General features: G+C 38.3%; 1 non-coding gene across 1 annotated transcript; it reads right to left on the reverse strand.

The window, feature by feature from the left end:
* Nucleotides 1–20,619: 20,619 nt before the first annotated feature.
* LOC121029049 (U6 spliceosomal RNA) lies at nucleotides 20,620–20,727 on the reverse strand. Its single transcript, XR_005789556.1, has one exon. It is a non-coding gene; the product is annotated as a U6 spliceosomal RNA (small nuclear RNA).
* Between the last annotated feature and the right edge of the window lie 224 nt (nucleotides 20,728–20,951).

Consider the following 20,951-nt stretch of genomic DNA (forward strand, 5'->3'; position numbering starts at 1 on the left):
TTTCTTCAGAAATTGTGGCTATGTGATGGATGTAGTTTTCATCATGTAAAGCTGAGTTTTCACGTTACAGGACTGAGACTGGGAGAAGGTAACAAATGATGATTTATATCATTTTGTATTCTATTTTTGAACTGCTTTCTTTCCTAAAAGCAAGACTTCCTAAAAGCAAGATTTATACTCCTTTCTCCAACTGAGGTAGCAGATAAACGTTATCTAAAAATAAACTCCTACCTTGAGGTGAAACAGACTTTCTACACACACACACACACACACACACACACACACACACACACACACAGGTTTTTTCGGGCAACATAATCTGTTCTAGTTATGGTCATTTTAGTAACAAAGACTGTGCAACTAGCTCCACAAAAAAGAAGGGGAAATATATTTTCTTATAAAGATAGCAGGCAACTGTATCCAAAGAGAAGCGACATAGTCTTATAGGGATTGAAACTAAGTAGTAGGGAATCAAAGGTTCACTTTTCATTTCTTAGGAGCTGCATGATCTCCCTGATCTCATCATGTATGCCCCTTGCTCTTTTGTCTTTTTCCTTAATTTATTATTTCTATTCTTCAATAGTCTCAGCTTGTGGGTAACTTTGGCTTGTTAGGGCACCAATCTCACTCCTGACTCTGTTTCATAAATATTCTGTTTTTTCCCCAGATGTGACCTCATAAACTATCTGTCTCAAAATCCCTAGATAACTGATGCTTGCTTCTGGTTTTTAATTCAAGTTCCCAATGAAGCCATCTAATTGACTCATTTTTTTTTTTAAGCCAGACCACAGAAGATTTTTCTTAGGTCAGGTGTACACACTTGAGGGGTGCTGAAGTGGCAAGGAGTCTTTTGATCTGAAAACCTCTTAGCAGGTGTTGGGGGTGGAGTTCTCTGAAAAAGGTATCAGCAGAACTGACATCTGAAAATGTAACCTCCAACAAAACCGCTGGTTTCCACATTAGCCCATTTTCCCCGCCACGGATGAGGGCAAAGTGATGCAGTAGGAAAAGCACCTGGTTTGGTGATCTACAGACCTAATGTTCCTGGGGCCAAATTATTTATACATTGAAGTGACAATACCGTGTCAGTGATGAATAATATGTGAAAAATTTTTTTTAATATGTGAAAATCTTAGCATGATTTTGGATCACCTTTTAAGTACTCAATGGAAAGTAATTTTCTTTTCCTTCTGTTTCCTAAAATTCTAAATTAGGGAAAATAACTTTGGCAACTCATATTTTACCCCTTAAAAGAAAAAGTAAGAGTTAAAAAAAAATAGGTATGTGATTAGTTTTTCTAGATTTTAGCACACATTTTTAATGTAGCTGTACCATGTTTATAACTTCTTAAAATTCTCTATGGCTTTAATATGTTCCATTTCCATACTGGTTTGTATAAGTATTTTCATGAACTAGTCCTATGTAATTTTACAACAACTCTGAGGAAAAGCAGTATTGTCATATTATAAATGAGCAAACTAAATCTCATCTTATTTTAATGTTTATTTTTGAGAGAGAGAGCGAGTGGGAGAGGGGCAGAGAGAGAGAGGGAGACAAAGAATCTGAAGCAGGCTCTAGGCTCTGAGCTGTCAGCACAGAGCCTGACACAGGGCTCGACTCACAAACTGTGAGATCATGACGTGAGCCAAAGTCATACACTTAACTGACTGAGCCACCAAGGCGCCCTATAACTCATTTTAAATATATGACCCAGGGGCACCTGAGTGGCTCAGTTGGTTAAGAATTCAACTAGGGGCACCTGGGTGGCGCAGTCGGTTAAGCGTCCGACTTCAGCCAGGTCACGATCTCGCGGTCCGTGAGTTCAAGCCCCGCGTCAGTCTCTGGGCTGATGGCTCGGAGCCTGGAGCCTGTTTCCGATTCTGTGTCTCCCTCTCTCTCTGCCCCTCCCCCGTTCATGCTCTGTCTCTGTCTGTCCCAAAAATAAATAAAAATGTTGAAAAAAAAATTTAAATTTTGACCTGTCTACTCTGGTGAATGAATTTTTGTGAGTCAGAAAAGGAAGCAAGAAGGCCAGCTCAGACTATTGGGTCATGGTGATGAGAGGTGTAGTGGTGGGCTTGTAGCTGGAGAGATGAGTTATTAAGGATATATTTAAAGTTAGATAGGGAAGACTGGGTGGGAGAGTATGGGAAATAGAAAAATCAAGAGCTTATGCTCAGATGACAGTTTAGATACTGCCTGTTTGTCATGCCATGTACTGACATGGAGAAGACCATTTGTCTTGCATAGGATTTCCATGCAGAGAAACGTTTTCTCAGTGATTCTCCAGAAGTTAGTTTTTCTGCATCCAAAATTTTATTTCAAGTTTTATTTTGAAAGAGAGTGAGAGGGGCGCCTGGGTGGCACAGTCGGTTAAGCGTCCAACTTCAGCCAGGTCACGATCTCGCGGTCCGTGAGTTCGAGCCCCGCGTCGGGCTCTGGGCTGACAGCTCAGAGCCTGGAGCCTGTTTCCGATTCTGTGTCTCCCTCTCTCTCTGCCCCTCCCCCGTTCATGCTCTGTCTCTCTCTGTCCCAAAAATAAATAAACGTTGAAAAAAAAATTTAAAAAAGAAAGAGAGTGAGAGAGCACATCGAGGAGTGGAGGGAGGGCAGAACAAGGGGGAGAGAGAGAATTTCAAGCAGGCTCTACACTGACAGCATGGAGCCGGATGCGGGGCTCAATCCTTAGAAACTGTGACATCATGACCTGAGCTCAAACCAAGAGCTGGATGCTTAATTGACTGAGCCACCCAGGCACTCCTGCATCCAAAGTTTTAAAAATAAGTTGAGAAATTGGGAACATGAGTTTTAAAAGTGTTATAATTCTCTTGAAAGAGTTAAAGCCTGACAATCAATGTAGAGATATTCCTGTTTGAAGGAAACAACTGATGTCCAGTTGAAAGCAAGAACAGGAAATGCTAATGTTCAGAGTCAAAGGTTAAAACTGACATTTCTGAAAACAAGCGCACAGATGCTTCAGAGAGAATCGGTGACGGCTCCAACAAACAGTTTTGATCATAGCTGCTTCTGTGTTATATGTTCGTAGTGTTCCTGTCTTCTGCCCTTGGTGACTCATTTCTGCTAAGATATTAGTAAGTTTACATGCATGGTATACTTTATACAAATCTTTTAACAGTGTTTCAAGAAGTAACACATTTTAGAAATAGTACTTTTAACCTTGATAGGAGATCTAAATATTATTTGAAAAGTAGCCAATGTTGCTAGTGTCTTCCAGTTTGTGAATATTTGCTATAAGGCTAAAATTTCTGTAAATGCTACTTAAAATATTTTAAAGAAGTAAGCATTTTATTATCACAAAGAGTAAAGAACATGAAGAATGCTAGAAGTGGTTTATGAATAACCTATGATTGAGAGAATTCTCACTTCTTCTTCCCACACCCCAAAGATTGATATCTGTTGGGAATGTAGAATCACATGTATTTCAAGTAACCCCTACCATTTTCTTGCCTCAACAGTACCGAGCAGTACTCAGTTGATTTTTCTGTCCCCTCTGCCTTCATTTCTCATCTGTAGCTACTTTTCTCTTTGCCAATTGACAGAGCTATTTCTATCATCACTAACACTGATCTTGTTTCAAAAGATGCTATAACCTTTTCCAGAGGGGAAGAGAAAGGACCTCATTCTCTCACAGGGATAAATTTGCTTATAGCACCTCTAGAAATTTCTCATTTATTATGCACTTTATCTTAGAAGCCCCTTGAGCTGCTAGGACTGCACTCTTTTGTGCTATATAAACCACTTCCTTCTTGTCCTTGTCCCAGACTGGATGTCACAGACACTCAGAGCTTGTTTAGGAATAAATGGGTTTAGCCATTTTCTCACTGGTAAGGTTCAGTGGTTTCTCATGCCAGTCGGACCTCCCTTGTGGACAACATCTTCTGTTTAGACAAGTCCTGAAATGCCAGATTTCATAGCTTTGTTTGTGTCCTTAGTATGGAACTCTCATCTATGTTGGAAAAATGATGATCAGTCTTCTTTTACTAAGGCCATGTGTGTTAAAAATTGCTTGCAAGTCATTTTTTATTGAAATTATTATTGAATCTCTTGAAGAAAATAAACCTAACAATTTTTATGTAAATCTAACCATAGATGAAGCAGAAGAATGCCAATGATGAAATTAGTATTCCTTTTTAACTCATTATATGTTAAAATAGCCACACAAACACAAGCATTCAGTCTTTAATCTGTTAAAATTCAAAAAGTATATTCATGTGCATTATCTCCTTTCATTCTCAGAGGGGGGAAAACCCAGAAGGCAGTACTATTATAATTCCCAGTCTTCAGATGTTGAAACTGAAGTTCAGAGCCAAAACAACTTGATCAAGTTTGTACAACAGATCCCTGGCGGTGAAGGGGCTCTAGTTAATTCAATGCAGTCTTGGGGCACCTGGGTGGCTCAGTCGGTTGAGCGTCCGACTTCGGTTCAGGTCAGGATCTTGCAGTTTGTGAGTTCGAGCCCCACGTCGGGCTCTGTGCTGACAGCTCAGAGCCTGGGGCCTGTTGCAGATTCTGTGTCTCCCTCTCTCTGCCCCTTCCCTGCTCTGTCTCTCAAAAATGAATAAACGTTAAAAAAAAATTTTTTTTTTACTTCAATGCAATCTAACATTTAATAACTTCACTATAAGTATCAGCATTTAATGGTACCCTGATAGGTACTGGAAATACCAAGATAAATAAGATGAACCTAAATCTCCTGTAATCTTAACTATTTTTCATAGTTTTCTGTTTTTTTCTGTGCTGAGAAGTAAAGGTCAAACCATGTGATGTGGGGAAAACACAGTTGGGTCTATTGCCATCACTCTTACTGGTTTCTGGACCAGTACCTGATGCTCAAGGGCATCCTGGATCCTGAAGGCCAGCCTAATCCATGGGAGGGCTGCATCCCCTCAGCCAATTCTTGACAATGACCATTACAGTGGTCCTCATTTTGTTAGAAGAAATGTGCCAGGTTATTCTTTCCTCACGTTTCATTATCCTCTCTGGTAGCAGTTTCATACTGATGGACTGACTGATTTGTGTATTTTTCCCATTAATCTTTTTTGATGTATATGTGCATGTAGGCTGTGTTTGAAATTATACCAAAAGCCAGATTCAAAGGAATGGAGCTTTTCTGAGGCTCATGGCCTGATGTTATTCATTACTGCCATAGATGTTGGTTATTTTACTGTGCACCCCCTTTGAATATAAAATAAACTGACACCTTTTTTTCAAATAATCTCTTGATTTATATTCCATGGCAGAGATGTTTTCTGTGTACTCATAGTGAAATTCTAGATATTTGTCTATTTATGACAGATACTTGTGGAATTTGGATCGAATGACATTTAGCAATTGAATTATCCCATTAGAATGATAATATCACAGTGTTTTATATTTCCATTTTTTGTCCATTTAGGTAAAGCTTTGAAAAGCAATAACAGGTGATTTCAGAGAAGAGAGAAGTCAAGGATGTATGCCCTGTCTCTATCACTGCTAGGCTTCAGTTGGCAATATTTGTGCCCTTCTACTGAAGTCCATAGCTCCTGTTGGGCAATCCTCTCCTAAAGCTTTTATTCCTCAGTTTCTGGTAATTCTTTCTCTTTACCAACTCAAACAAAATGGAGACAAGGTCTTCAAACTGGAATTGCCTTCAGGATACCAACATCCTTTCTTGGTTTCCTTTGCTAATCTGTTGTATGTAGTCCCTTCAGTAAGTTGTCAGATCGTCTTTGTTGAACATGCCATCTATTTCCTGAACAATACAGGCCCCTACTCATCTTGTGTTTCTGTGGAAATAGAAGCACAAAAGGATTGATATTGGAGTTCTAGAATGATAGCCTATTAGCATTGGAAAGGAGTTTCACACACATATGCATGATGAAAAGGAGACTCAGATAGAAGGTATTCTGTCCAAGTCATACAGCAAATTAGCTGAATAGAGGAGACATAGCCAAAGTCTTCCAAGTCAAAGTTTTTTGTTTGTTTTTTAACCTTAACATCTATATTTGATCATCCAGAATCTAAATAGGAGATGAGTTCACAGGGATATGAATTTCCCATGTCTTATGTTTTTAAATGTATTTTTTGAGGAAGATTCATATAAACAGTGAAAATATAAATAAGATAGAAGGAAGACCAACATTTGAGGAATATATTATAAGAACACTGATAACTGAATTTTAAAATTTCAGTCATTAGAAATATTCACTCCCACCAGACTGGGAATTAGAAGGCAAGGGATTCCAGCTGATACAACCCATATGCATCAATTTTCTGGGGCACATGGCAGGGGTAAGAAGTGGGGAGAAAGGATCTGAATAATATATAAGGAATATTCAGCTCCAGGTTATCCTACTGAAAGATGGAAGGGAAAGCTGGATACAGTGATGAAACAATGCTCTGTGGCAAATCTTCCTCTTATGGATTTCAGCTGACATGTCCACAATGACTATAACATCTGGAACCTTATCAGGAGAAGCTATTCTTCAGAGAATGGAGAGGGTGGTGAAAAGGGGGAGTGGAAATAATTTATTAAATCTTTCCAAAATCCTTCATTTTATATATAATCCATCACTTCCCACTTGGTAAGAACAAATACTCTGAAGATTGCTATCATAATGGAAATATTTTACTTTCCCTGTGTTTTCCCCTTATAATGAAGTGAATGTAAAAACGATCAGAACAGGATAATTTTGTAATGAAGAAAAAACTCCATGGGGCATACTTTCCCATCTGTAATTATTTCACAAATGTCTGTTTTGCATGAAAAACAACACAGTTGTAAGGCATGCAAAGCTGTGGTAATGACCAGCTATATTTCCATAAAAGCAGATGCCAAGAAAGCACAGTAAGGAAGTAAAACCAAATTGAGCTTATGATGAACACTGAAACCGGACTGTCTACTTTAGAAACAAATGAGCATATTGTGTAAAATAAATGAATAAATATGCACATAGTTAACCATAGCTTATACCAGAGAGCTAATTCTCCAGAAATTTCTTTATTTCTATGTTTAAGTTTGTTGGCTTAACTAGAAAATGCTGTTATTTTAAATATAGATGCCTCAGAAGATCTTTTATGATAGGGTTTTCAATATACTCAAAATTGAGTGTATACTATAATGCTTGTAGAGTTGTAAGAGATGCCTTAACTGTTAATTTTGGGAGAAGCAATATGTGGTTTCAAATCAAGTGGGTGAGCAAAATGAAGATTGGAAGAAATTGATTACCTCTCGCATTTCTTTATTTCCCAGACAACATTCATTGCTCTGCTGCCGTACTTACTCTAGCTAAAAGTCATCTGATCTCTAAAACAACCTTTCTTTATGTTGTGAAATAAGCAGGAATTGAAATTTGGTTAACCCTCTGCCGAACTAGGGTGGCTGGTGGCAAGTAGCATTCAATATGGTATAGGAATTCTGTTCAGGACAGAGGATTTCATAAAGAATACCAACCAGCACCTCACTGCGTTACATACCTGGGTTTGTGCGAGAACCCCGCTTGCGGTCGCCTTAGATTTCATCTGAGGAAATACAGTGATGTTTTGCTGTTAATAACACGTTAGAGTTGTTAGCATTCCTACCTTCATAGAATCCCTTCATATTCATAATTTAATTTTACGCTTGTAAAATAAGTAGGGTGGAGTTTATTTCATTCATTTGAAAGAAGCAAAGTCATGGATATGTTCCTAAGAGGTAAGACTCTTTACCCAATGATTCTGACTTGATTCCAGGTAGTTGTTCATCCCTTTACATCTTCTTCTCCTCAACCTTCTTTTATGCTCAACCTGTGAACGTAATGATGTATATAGCATTTTATATATGAGGAAAATGAGGCTCAGAGAAGGAAGGTCATTTTCCCAGTCACACTAAGCCTGGGAACCCACACATGGGCCTGGTTCCCTCATGGATTCCTTTATTCAATGTCACACAAAATATTAACAGTAGCAAAAACACCTTTCCTTTGATAACCAGAATAAAACCACAAAACATGGGTACAAAAAGCAGTATTATCCATATGGTAATTACTCACTTTATATTTTCCCCGAATTCCTGGTATCTTATGGCTTTCTCTTAATGCCTCTGACTTTCCAAACTTTAAGATTTCCAACTATCCATATTTAAATTAAGTAAGACCTGTAACAGTACTCTGCTCTTTTTTATGTGTTTGGATTAGAAAAAAGAAAATCCAATGGTAAGAATTTTTAAAACATTATTCAAAAAGATCCCTTCTGAATTTTATCACAGAAACCAATTGTTAGCTACTATTAATATGCTAAATATCCTATTCTAATCAATTGCAGAAAACTGAGACTTTGGGTAACTTATTTATGAAATCTGCTTTAGATTTATTATAACATGGTCTCTAGCCCCATCATATCTCTTAAAACAGATTTCTATATTTAAAAAGAATTATGTTAACTACAAAAAGGCAAATCCTTTTTCCTAACCCAAAAACCCATTGCAGAACTCTTGCATGCCATTAAGACACTATATTTTATTGGCTTCTTAGAATCACATTTGTTACTCTTTCATGCATCGAAAGACTAAGAATTACTGGCAATGGAATATTTGAAGAAAAACATATTCTATGCAAACCATTGATGTAGACCTTGTGTGCAAATTATATATTGGAACTAAATCATATATATATATATATATATATTAGTATTGGTTAATGTGATTTCCAGTGTATAACTTGTTATAAAATTCATTATCCCATAAAATGCTTAATAATAATATAAAAATTAATAACTCTATTTCAAATATCAGACATAATTGTACCAGATTGGTTTTTTTTTTCCTGATCACAGATCTAGAAAATCCTTCTGTTTCCATTAGTTAGGTATGTCCATGGAATTTGGGTAAAGGTAATGTACTCTTCTTCTAGGACTAGCCCCCCAAAACCACCTCTAAAATGGTCTTCCCCAATTTTTTTGCTTGAGCAGTAGACTTCATGGTCCTAGTGGAGGATGATGATGTAAGATAGGGAGCTTGGGTCTCTTAATCATGGTGTGTGAGGGCATCTGCTATCACATGAATTACGTTGTTGGTGAGTGTGACAAACTGTATTGCATTCACTGCTGTGATTTTGGAGTATATGCTTTAGAAGTTCCGTTACTTCTTCCAAATATATTCTCAAAGTTCCAAATAATTGGGTTCTACCCAATATGTTGGTATATTTTCATATTCTATTCTCTAATTGTGCTGCATACAAGTATACTTCTAATTTAAAAGTCATATTGAATACTTACAACAGTGTTCCGTCTGGTTATGTGACATCTTCATGTTCAGTAGCAAAAAAGGAAGCGGTTTATGCAATCATCTATATACAGGCTATCTTCTTACATTTTCATCTACTATTCAAATGACAGAATACTAACTCCAGTTCTTGCCACACTAACTGCCATTTCTTTAAAACACTTGCTTGACCAAACAATTGTATTTATAGATCACCTAGAAGATTTTACCTGAAAAATAGGATGTGTCTCTTTCTGTTCAGTCTCGTGTTTTACAGAATCTTTCATTCTCTTACGTTACAATATTCCATACTTGATATACTCAGCTCTTACAGCTATGGATCCTACTTCTAAATAACATTGTGGTAGTTCTTGAAGTATCTTGAGACTTCCAGTTTAAAAAGGAAAAAAAAACTTGTTTTCTATATTGATCTCCTATTTTGATTTGTCTTCTATCTGGCCTTTCTAAGTGATAAAGATTTGAATGCATTAATGACATTTTCCTGTTAATATAATGGCAATGCTGGTTTTCAATTAATACTTTCTTATGGATTTTCACTAGCTTTCCTCTCTGAGACCGATGACACTAAGCTTTGAGTTTTGTACTTATTTAACAGAAGCCTATGAATTTTAGTCCTCTTCAAAATGTGCCTTAAAATTTTGGCCAGAAGACCAAACACGGCAATGGTTCATTGTGATAATTCTCATTATTTTGGAATGTAATAATTATAAAACTGTGTATCTGTATATACAGTATACACTGTATATTTTATACTTTCCTCCTTTTCTAATTATGCCAACCTGTTTGGACTGTTGGATGCACATATTCTAGGGAATAGCTTCTAAGAGAGGAAAAAAGCATCTCACACAGTACTGCAAGCAGGTTGAAAAAGGGTAATATGAACATGTTTTGGGTTTTCTCTCTCTCTCTCTTCTGGCCATACTGATTCCACTATCTAGGAGTTCAGTACAGTCTGAGCACCAGCTTCTGGGCCGGCAGTATGTTGGAGTTAAAGCTCATCTACGAAGGCTTACCTACAGGAGAAAGTATGTTTGGAGCATCAGTTGTGACAAATCAGCTCACTATTAGTCTCTCAAAGATATCCTTAGATAGACCTCAGATTTGTTACTTTATGCATTTGGGATACTTGGAATGAAGAACTTAGGTCCTCACATATTTCAGATAGTTCAAAAGAACTCTCTGGTTACCACATTAAAAATGGAGATGGGGGCGCCTGGGTGGCGCAGTCGGTTAAGCGTCCGACTTCAGCCAGGTCACGATCTCGCGGTCCGTGAGTTCGAGCCCCGCGTCAGGCTCTGGGCTGATGGCTCAGAGCCTGGAGCCTGCTTCCGATTCTGTGTCTCCCTCCCTCTCTGCCCCTCCCCCGTTCATGCTCTGTCTCTCTCTGTCCCCCAAAAAATAAATAAACGTTGAAAAAAAAATTAAAAAAAAAATGGAGATGGATAAGTATGGAGTTTGGGCATTGGTGGACCCAGCCAAAATGTGAACACACTGGGAACTGGAAACAGGGAAGACAGGTATGATGCCTAAATGCATTAGAAGTGAGATCCAAGCAATAATCTTCTTGGATAGTGCCTGACATGGGCAATATGGAACTCTGAAGAGTGATTCTAAATGTCAGCCTGAAGGCAAGAGCCAGGGTATCCGCCTTCACATCATTTGGAAATCATTTTAATAAGGATTCCCTGCCCTCACTACCAGAGATTTTTATTCACTATGTATGGACTAGGGAGACAGAATCTGCATTTTAATAAAAATGTAATGACTGGTCTAAAGAGCTGGAAAGCATGTTTGCTAAGCATATCATCCATATAAAAGAATAGGACTGTGATGGACAGGATACCCCCTAACCATTTATGTTGCCAAAGTGATAAAATGTGTCCCAGGAAAACAGAATTTTGGATGTGGTGTTTTAATAGTTGATTTTGCTTCATATCTATATACTAAAGGAATCAGTTTTAGAAATGATACAAAGAGTTAAGAAATGTTGACGCATATGATGCCCCTATATGTACTCCTATTTGTCTTACTTTTAGCTTTAATAACCGTTAGATAAAACAGTATTTTGCTTTACGGTTTAAATTATTAAATGTTAACAGACCGATGAAATAAGGAATTGGGAGTCAGGATTTTGTTCACTTATCTCTTAGTGGATGATATGAATCTGACAGACCATGGCATTTTTTGGTCTCATTGATTCTCTCTTTAAAGATTTCTCAGTTGCCTTAATTCCTAAGCTCTATTGCTTTCTTCTTGCAATGACATTTAGTTTCGCAAGTGGAAAGTTTTTACTTTGTTATAAATGTTCCATTATTTGCTTGACTATGTTGTAAGTTTTATTAGTTAGGTTGTTTTATTAAGTCTTAATTCTCATGATGGATCTTTTGGAAGCTTTTAGACTTTTGCTTCTGTCTCCTACCCCACCCCCTTTTCCTTATTTTCTGCTTTCTCTTTCCTTCCTGCTCATTTAAAAAAAAAAAAAAAAACTTTTAATGTTTGTTTATTTTTGAAAGGGACCAAGCATGAGCATGGGAGAGGCAGACAGAGAGGGAGACACAGACTCCAAAGCAGGCTCTAGGCTCTGAGCTGTCAACACCGAGCCTGACGCAGGACTTGAACTCATAAGCCTTCAAGCCATGAGATCATGACCTAAGCTGAAGTCAGCCACTCAACCAACTGAGCCACCCAGGAGCCCTGCTTTCTGGTCATTTTTTTTCCTCTTTATTACTACTTACCATGTATAACAAATTGCCTTTAAACTTGATATACAACAATGAATGAAGATGCCCCTTAAGGCTCTTATTCTCAAGTGAGTAAGATAAAATAGTTGCATAAAAAATTATTAGATGAAGGAGTTTATAATAAATGTGTAATAGGCCCAGCCTTAGCTGGAATCAGTATATGGTTGGGCTTATAAAAGAAATATTTGCTTGAGGGACAAAGAAGCCTCTGAAAAATAACTCCCAAGTGCAATGAAAGCAGGCTTGGTTACATTGAGTTGGCATATAACCCAGTTGGAAAATAATGGTGCTACTAAATACCACCAGGTATTTTTCACCATATCCCTGCATAATATGTTTCAGGCTACAGTTGAGACCTAACTTTACAAAGAAATAGGCTTCAAAGAGCTGATTTGGGACACTGGTTAACAATGTAAATAACATGGCAAGATGGAGAAGAGAGAATCCATTGTTTGTCTGCAGTTTGCCTTATCCTCCTGTTTAGGGGAGAAGGGAATATTTGACAAGAACTAAGAGCGCTGAACATATGTGAAAAATTGTTACAATCTTCCTGCTTCTGTGTCTTAAGTTATTTCCCATGCATATCACAATTTTTCAAAATTCTTGGAATAGGAATGGCCAATGATATAGGAGCCATCAGGAAACCTTAGAAATTAAGTATAGTGGTTATCATATATCTTTAGGACATGATTGGCTATGGGCTGACAACTAGGAAAATCCAAGTGTAAAGCAAAGGTACATACATGTGCTATTAGGCATCACTGAGTTAATGTTTCTTTCTGTGCAGTTTAACACAGTTTGTCTCATCACTGCCTCTATCTGCAAGATCTTTTTGAATCAAAGTACGTAAAGTGAGATCAGGAACTGGGATCAGAATATTGTCTGCAAGTTGATCACTATCTTAAGTTTGGGGGAGTACTCTGATCCTAAAGTTTAATTAACATATAGTACATTCCTCTGTGACTGTGTTATAATTCAGCATAAGGTAAGGGCAGAGGAGGTCTCCAGTGGATTGAGCATTTTAGAGTGAGAATCTATATAGAGTGTTGTCATTGTGGAATGGGGTTCTATGATAAATGTTATGAAATTGAGGGATAAGTTGCTCCTCTAGGTATCAATGGGCAATGAATATATACTACCAGCTTCAGGGGTGTGCATAATCCTGAGCATGTTAGGACACCAAGTAGCCATAGTCTCAAGAAGTTAAGGATCAAACGCTAACCATAGCTGTACCATAAATATATGATCAACCGGGGCGCCTGGGTGGCGCAGTCGGTTAAGCGTCCGACTTCAGCCAGGTCACGATCTCGCGGTCCGTGAGTTCGAGCCCCGCGTCGGGCTCTGGGCTGATGGCTCAGAGCCTGGAGCCTGTTTCCGATTCTGTGTCTCCCTCTCTCTCTGCCCCTCCCCCGTTCATGCTCTGTCTCTCTGTGTCCCAAAAATAAATAAACGTTGAAAAAAAAAATTTCAATAAATATATGATCAACCAATGCAGAATGCTAGAATATTCAGATTTGGTCAGGACATTATAGGTTCCTTAGAGTTCTTCACAGGATGGTGTCTCCACAGTGTTGGTATAGCTTCAAGAATGCCAGAATAACTCTGTATAAATGAGTCAGCATGTGTTGTAGTGGGTCACCATCTCTGTTATCTACCAGACTCTGAATATTATGGGTAGGTAGGATTTCCAGCAGTGCTGTGCAATGTAATATCATAAGTTGTCATCCAGCAGAAGAAGATGTATGAATGGGAGAGGCATGTGTCTCCTTCTCCCCACTCATGTAGAAACCTGGAAATTAGAGCCTCCTGGTACAACCAAACGTATAGGACAAAGCAGAATGCTACCTCAGAGTCTCTAGTGAATGCTTCCAAATAATGAAACATCTGTGTTGTTGGCTGTTGGTAAATGAGAATAGGTTCTGAGATTCAATTATTTCTCCATTACCTATGCCCCATTGCTTACAGCTAGAGGTCACTCTTACATGGAACAGGAAGAAATTGTCACTATGATCTCCAGTCTTGGCCCTGTAGTGCCCTATGGACACTATTTTTGTCTGATACAAGATGCAGAGTCAATTGCAAGCTTTCACAGCAAGGTTCTGAACCTGAGTTAATGTTCAAGGAGCAGACATTAGTCTTGCATGTGACAAACACACTAGAAATTAGCAAGCTGAGGAAAACCCTAGAGGTTACATCTGTCATGATTCCAGTTTCAAGTTGGCAGTCCAAAGTATGCAGCTGAGGGAGCTGGGACCAAGAAGCAGAACCCTGATCTACAGCAATGGAAAAATAAATACCAGATAATGACAACTATGAGAGTAGAGCCTTAGGAAATGATACGAGGTAAGGGTATGGTACTTGCAAGACCTCCGTTCAAAGTGTTTAAAGGCTATTTCATAATGTATTCTAAAAGAGTAAATATTTTGAGGCTTAAAATTTTAACTCCATTTCATTTTACTAAAAAAAATTTAATGTTTATTTTTTTTAGAGAGAGAGGGTGAGAGTGAGCAGCGGAGGGGCAGAGAGAGAGAGGGAGACATAGAATCTGAAGCAGGCTCCAGGCTCTAAGCTGTCAGCACAGAGCCCAATGTGGGGCTCGAACTCATGAATTGTAAGATCATGACAAAAAAAAAAAAAAAAGTAGGGCGCTCAACTGACTGAGCCACCCAGGTGCCCCAAACTCCATTTAATTATAAATTTGAAAATGGAAACTTTATGTACCCTCTGTCCCATCCTAACAATCAGGCAGCAAAAGGTTGAAAAACTACAACACAATTTTAAAAACCCTATCAGAGGAAGACACAAGATTCCTATATGAATTAAACTCTAGAAAGTGGTAAATCTTTCATAAAGACAAGGTGGTTAGCCCTACTAGAACTGCAAGGGGAAAAAGGATCCATTAGTTCCAGTAGAAAAGGGGCAAAGGGGGAGCAGAAACCAGCTAACATTAAAAAACAAAGAAACAAAAAAAACTTCTAACAGTCTCCTATGAGTTTATGTCCCAGATTGGGAATCAGAGGAGCTCCTGCAAGAGAACTAGTCTGCAATCTCTTAACAACACTTACTCATGGGTATTTATAAAAATTTGAGTAGAAGTACATTTTCATGTTTTTAAAATATGAACTTTATTGTCAAATTGGTTTCCATAAAACACCCAGTGCTCATCCTAGTCTTCTGTTAAGTTTCTCAGGATCCACATAGCAGTGAAAACATATGGTATCTGTATTTCTCTGTATGGCTTATTTAGCTTAGCATAACACCCTCCAGTTCCATCCACATTGCTACAAATGGCCAGATTTCTTTCTTTCTCATTGCCACATAGTATTCCATTGTGTATATAAACCACAATTTCTTTTCCATCCATCAGTTGATGGACATTTAGGCTCTTTCCGTAACTTGGCTATTGTTGAAAGTGCTGCTATAAACATTGGGGTACAAGTGCCCCTGTGCATCAGCACTTCTGTATCCCTTGGGTAAATTTCTAGCAGTGCTATTGTTGGGTCATAGGGTAAGTCTATTTTTAATTTTTTGAGGAACCTCCACACTGTTTTCCAGAGTGGCTGCACCAGTTTGCATTCCCACCAATAGTGCAAGAGGATTCCCATGTCTCCACAACCTTGCCAGCATCTATAGTCTCCTGATTTGTTCATTTTAGCCACTCTGACGAGCGTGAGGCGGTATCTCAGTGTGGTTTGATTTGTATTTCCCTGATGAGGAGCGACGTTGAGCATCTTTTCATGTGTCTGTTGGCCATCTGAATGTTTTCTTTACAAAAATGTCTATTCATGTTTCTGCCCATTTCTTCACTGGGTTATTTGTTTTTCGGGTGTGGAGTTTGGTGAGCTCTTTATAGATTTTGGATACTAGCCCTTTGTCCAATATGTCATTTGTAAACACCTTTTCCCATTCCATTGGTTGCCTTTTAGTTTTGTTGATTGTTTACTTTGCAGTGCAGGAGCTTTTTATCTTGATGAGGTCCCCATAGTTCATTTTTGCTTTTAATTCCCTTGCCTTTGGAGATGTGCCAAGTAAGAACTTGCTGCGACTGAGGTCAGAGAGGTTTTTTCCTGATTTCTCCTCTAGGGTTTTGATGGTTTCCTGTCTCACATTCAGGTCCTTTATCCATTTTGAGTTTATTTTTGAGAATGGTGTAAGAAAGGTCTAGTTTCATTCTCTTGCATGTTGCTGTCCAGCTCTCCCAGCACCATTTGTTAAAGAGACTGTTTTCCATTGGAAATTCTTTCTTGCTTTGTCAAAGATTAGTTGGCCATACTTTTGTGGGTCTCGTTCTGGGGTTTCTATTCTATTCCATTGGTCTATGTGTCTGTTTTTGTACCAGTGCCATGCTGTCTTGATGATTACAGGTTTGCAGTAGAGGCTAAAGTCTGGGATTACGATGCCTCCCACTTTGGTCTTCTTCAAAATTACATTGGCTATTCGGGGTCTTTTGTGGTTCCATACAAATTTTAGGATTGCTTATTCTAGCTTCGAGAAGAATGCTGGTGCAATTTTGATTGGGATTGCATTGAATGTGTAGATAGCTTTGGGTAGTATTGACATTTTAACAGTATTTATGCTTCCAATCCATGAGCAGGGAATATTTTTCCATTTCTTTGTACCTTCTTCAATTTTCTTCATAAGCTTTCTATAGTTTTGAGCATACAGATCTTTTACATCTTTGGTTAGGTTTATACCTAAGTATTTTATGATTCTTGTTGCAATTGTGAAGGGTATCAGTTTATTTGGCTTTCTATTGCTTCATTATTAGCATATAAGACTGCAACTGATTTCTATACATTAATTTTGTATCCTGCGACTTTGCTGAATTCATGTATCAGTTCTAGCAGACTTTTGGTGGAGTCTGTCGGATTTTCCATGTATAATATCATGTCATCTGCAAAAAGTGAAAGCTTGACTTCCTCTTTGCTAATTTTGATGCCTTTGATTTCCTTTTTTTGTCTGGTTGCTGATGCTAGAACTTCCAACACTATGTTAAACAACAGCGGTGAGAGTGGACATTTTTTTTTTCTCAGTGCAAATCATTTATTCCGGCTTCTTCCGGTGGTACTCAGGGTCATCAGGGCACCCTGAGCCCCACACAGCACCGAGGTAGGCCTGGGGCACAGCAAGGCACAGAGGTGAGTCCTGCATCAGGTGACACTGCCGGCCAAGGACTTCTGAGCACCAGGAGGAGGCCAGGCACTGGCCAGGGGTGTAGGGACCCCCGAGGGACAAGCAGCTCCAGTGTGTGTTGAGGGGGTACAGACTGACCCCTGATCTCAGGGGGAAAGCTCTCAGTTTTTCCCCATTGAGGATGATGTTAGCTGTGGGCTTTTCATAAATGGTTTTTATGATGTTTAAGTATGTTCCTTCTATCCCGACTTTCTCGAGGGTTTTTATTAAGAAAGTGTGCTGAATTTTGTCAAATGAGTTTTCTGCATCAATTGACAGGATCATATGGTTCTTATCTTTTCTTTTATTAATGTGATATATCACATTGATTGATTTGCGAATGTTGAACCAGCCCTGCATCCCAGGAATGAATCCTACTTGATCATGGTGAATAATTCTTTTTATATGCTGTTGAATTCAATTTTCTAGTATCTTATTGAGAATTTTTGCATCCATATTCATTAGGGATATTGGCCTGTAGTTCTTTTTTTTTTTTTTTTTTTTTTTACTGGGTCTCTGTCTGGTTTAAGAATCAAAGTAATACTGCCTTCATAGAATGAGTCTGGAAGTTTTCCTTCCCTGTCTATTATTTGGAACAGCTTGATTCTGTGAGTGAAATGTTGCAAGGATCACAAAATACCAGAGACATCACCACAAGCATGAAACCTACAGACATCACAATGACTCTACACCCATATCTTTCTATAATAACACCGAATATAAATGGACTAAATGCTCCAACCAAAAGACATAGGGTATCAGAATGGATAAAAAAAAACAAGACCCATCTATTTGCTGTCAAAAAAAGACTCATTTTACACCTGAGAACACCTTCAGATTGAAAGTGAGGGGTGGAGAACTATTTATCATGCTACTGGAAGTCAAAAGAAAGCTGGAGTAGCCATACTTATAGCAGACAAACTAGATTTTAAATTAAAGGCTGTAACAAGAGATGAAGAAAGGGCATTATATAATAATTACAGGGTCTATCCACCAGGAAGATCTAACAATTGTAAAATTGCATGTCTATGCGCTGAATACGGGAGCCCCCAAATATATAAAACAATAACAAACATAAGCAACCTTATTGATAAGAATGTGGTAATTGCAGGGTACATTAATGGTACCTTATGAGTACCATCTCAAAATGCAGGGTACAACAATGGATAGATCATCTAGACACAGGATCAATAAAGAAACAAGGGCCCTGAATGATACATTGGATCAGATGGACTTGACAGATATATTTAGAACTTTGCATCCCAAAGCAACAGAATATACTTTCTTCTCGAGTGCATATGGAACATTCTCCAAGATAGATTACATACTGGGTCACAAAACCCTTCATAAGTATACAAGAATTGAGATCATACTATGCACACTTTCAGACCACAATGCTATGAGGCTTGAAATCAACCACAGGAAAAAGTCTGGAAAACCTCCAAAAGCATGGAGGTTAAAGAACACCCTAGTAAAGAATGAATGGGTCAACCAGGCAATTAGAGAAGAAATTTTAAAATATTTGGAAACAAATGAAGATGATAATACAACAATCCAAATGCTTTGGGATGCAGCAAAGGCAGTCCTGAGAGGAAAATACATTGCAATCCAGGCCTATCTTCAAGAAACAAGAAAAATCCCAAATACAAAATCTAACAGCACACCTAAAGGAAATAGAAGCAGAACAGTTAAGACACCCCAAACACAGCAGAAGAGAAATAATAAAGATCAGAACAGAAATAAACAGTATAGAATCTAAAAAGCCTGTAGAGCAAATCAATGAAACCAAGAGTTGGTTTTTGGAAAAAATAAACAAATTGATAAACTTCTAGCCAGGCTTCTCAAAAAGAAAAGGGAGTGACCCAAATAGATAAAATTATGAACGAAAATGGAATTATTACAACCAATCCCTCAGAAATACAAGCAATTAGGGAATACTATGAAAGATTGTATGCCGACAACCTGGAAGAAATGGACAAGTTCCTAAGCACCCACACACTTCCAAAACTCAAGCAGGAAGAAATAGAAAACTTGAACAGACCCATAACCAGCAAAGAAATTGAATCAGTTATCAAAGATCTCCCAACAAATAAGAGTCCAGGACCAGATGGCTTCCCTGGGGAATTCTACCAGACATTTAAAGCAGAGATAATACCTATCCTTCTCAAGCTGTTCCAAAAAATAGAAGTACATTTTCAAAAGAGATCAAGAAAGGAGAGCTGAGAAAGATCTCCCAGGAGGCATGTGAGGCTTCACCTAAGCACAAGGTCCTTTTCCCTGAAACAAGGTACAGGGTAAAAGAAGACCTGAGAGACCACCCATAAGGCAGACTCCAGGTTCTTTTTATTCCAGGGTCTCTCCTTTTTCTTCTTTTTATGCCCTTAGGGTTCTCAGAGATTCCTAGATCTGTGGTTTGGTGTCTGACATTAACTTGTGGAAATTCTTAATCATTATTGATTTATCTATATATTTCTTCTCCTTTCTCTTTCCTCCTGCTAATATTCCCATTACACACAGGTTACACAATTGTAGTTGTCCACAGTTCTTGGGAATTAAGTCTTGTTTTTTCAATAGTTTTTAATTGCCTTTTGGCTTTTGAGTTTTCTGTTGATAAATCCTCTAGGTCGGAGATGCTTTCCTTGGTTGTTTCCAATTTACTAATTTGCCCGTTAAAAGCATTCTTCATTTTGTTACAGTGTTTTTGATATCTAGCATTTCTTTTTAGTTCTTTCTTAGGATTTCCAGCTCTCTACTTACATTATCCATCTATTCTTGCATGCTAATTTACCCATTAGAGCCCTTAGCATATTAATCATAATTGTTGAAATTCACAGTCTGATAGTTTCAACAACTCTCCCATATCTGGTTCTGGTGTTTGCTCTGTCTTTTCAAAATATGTTTTGTTTAGTTGTGGGTTTTTTTTTTTTTTTGGCTTTTTGCTATACTTTGTAATATTTTCTTGATAGCCAGGAACATACTGGCTCAAAGGAATTGCTGCAAATGGGCCTTTAGTAATGTGGTAAGGCAGGGGTGGTGGGTAAAGGAAGCTACAATACTGTGGTTTGGTCTCCATCTTTTAGTGACCCTTGCCTCTGGACTATGCACTTCACACGTGTTTCTCCAGTAACCCCCACCCACGTTGGAGAGGATGGCTGGGTTGAGTGGGGGAATTATTTCTCTTTACACCACTTGGAAGGCTAAAGCCAGCTGGAGTTGGATATTTCTCTTCCCCAGGTGAGTTAGGTTCCGATAATACCCCAGCAGGTTACGATGGTTAACTAGTTTCCCCTGAGGTCAGGCTTTTTCAAAAGAATATAATAGTGTATTTCAAAATGTCTCTCTTTCCTTCTCCCTGCTATAAATATGAGAGCACTTTACCTGAAATTTACTGTGGAAACTTCATCAAGTTCCTGGAGATAAATTTTAGAGCATTTTTGTGGCTCCCCCTCAGACTAGGTCCTTCTGAAGTTTTTGCGTGTCATCCTTGCGCAGGGGCCATGCTAATCTTCTCTGTATCGTTCCAATTTTTAGTATATGTGCTGCTGAAGTGAGCACCCTTCTGAAGTTTTTAAATCTCAGAATTGTCCACACTAGGCCTCTAGCAGTTTATCAATTATAGTTCAAGTGTTCATTCCCAGCACTGGTTCCCGTGGTGGTTTCTGTTCATGAGTCTCTCCTCTAGTAACCTATAGCATACTGCCCCTCTAATTTTAGGAGTAGTGGTGCCCTGTGTCTTCCCTTTTCTGATGGAACTAAAAAGATGATTTTCAGTCTGTTCA

This window comes from Herpailurus yagouaroundi, unplaced genomic scaffold (assembly GCF_014898765.1).
Source record: "Herpailurus yagouaroundi ecotype Mexico unplaced genomic scaffold, PumYag 100, whole genome shotgun sequence".
Classification (NCBI taxonomy): domain Eukaryota; kingdom Metazoa; phylum Chordata; class Mammalia; order Carnivora; family Felidae; genus Herpailurus; species Herpailurus yagouaroundi.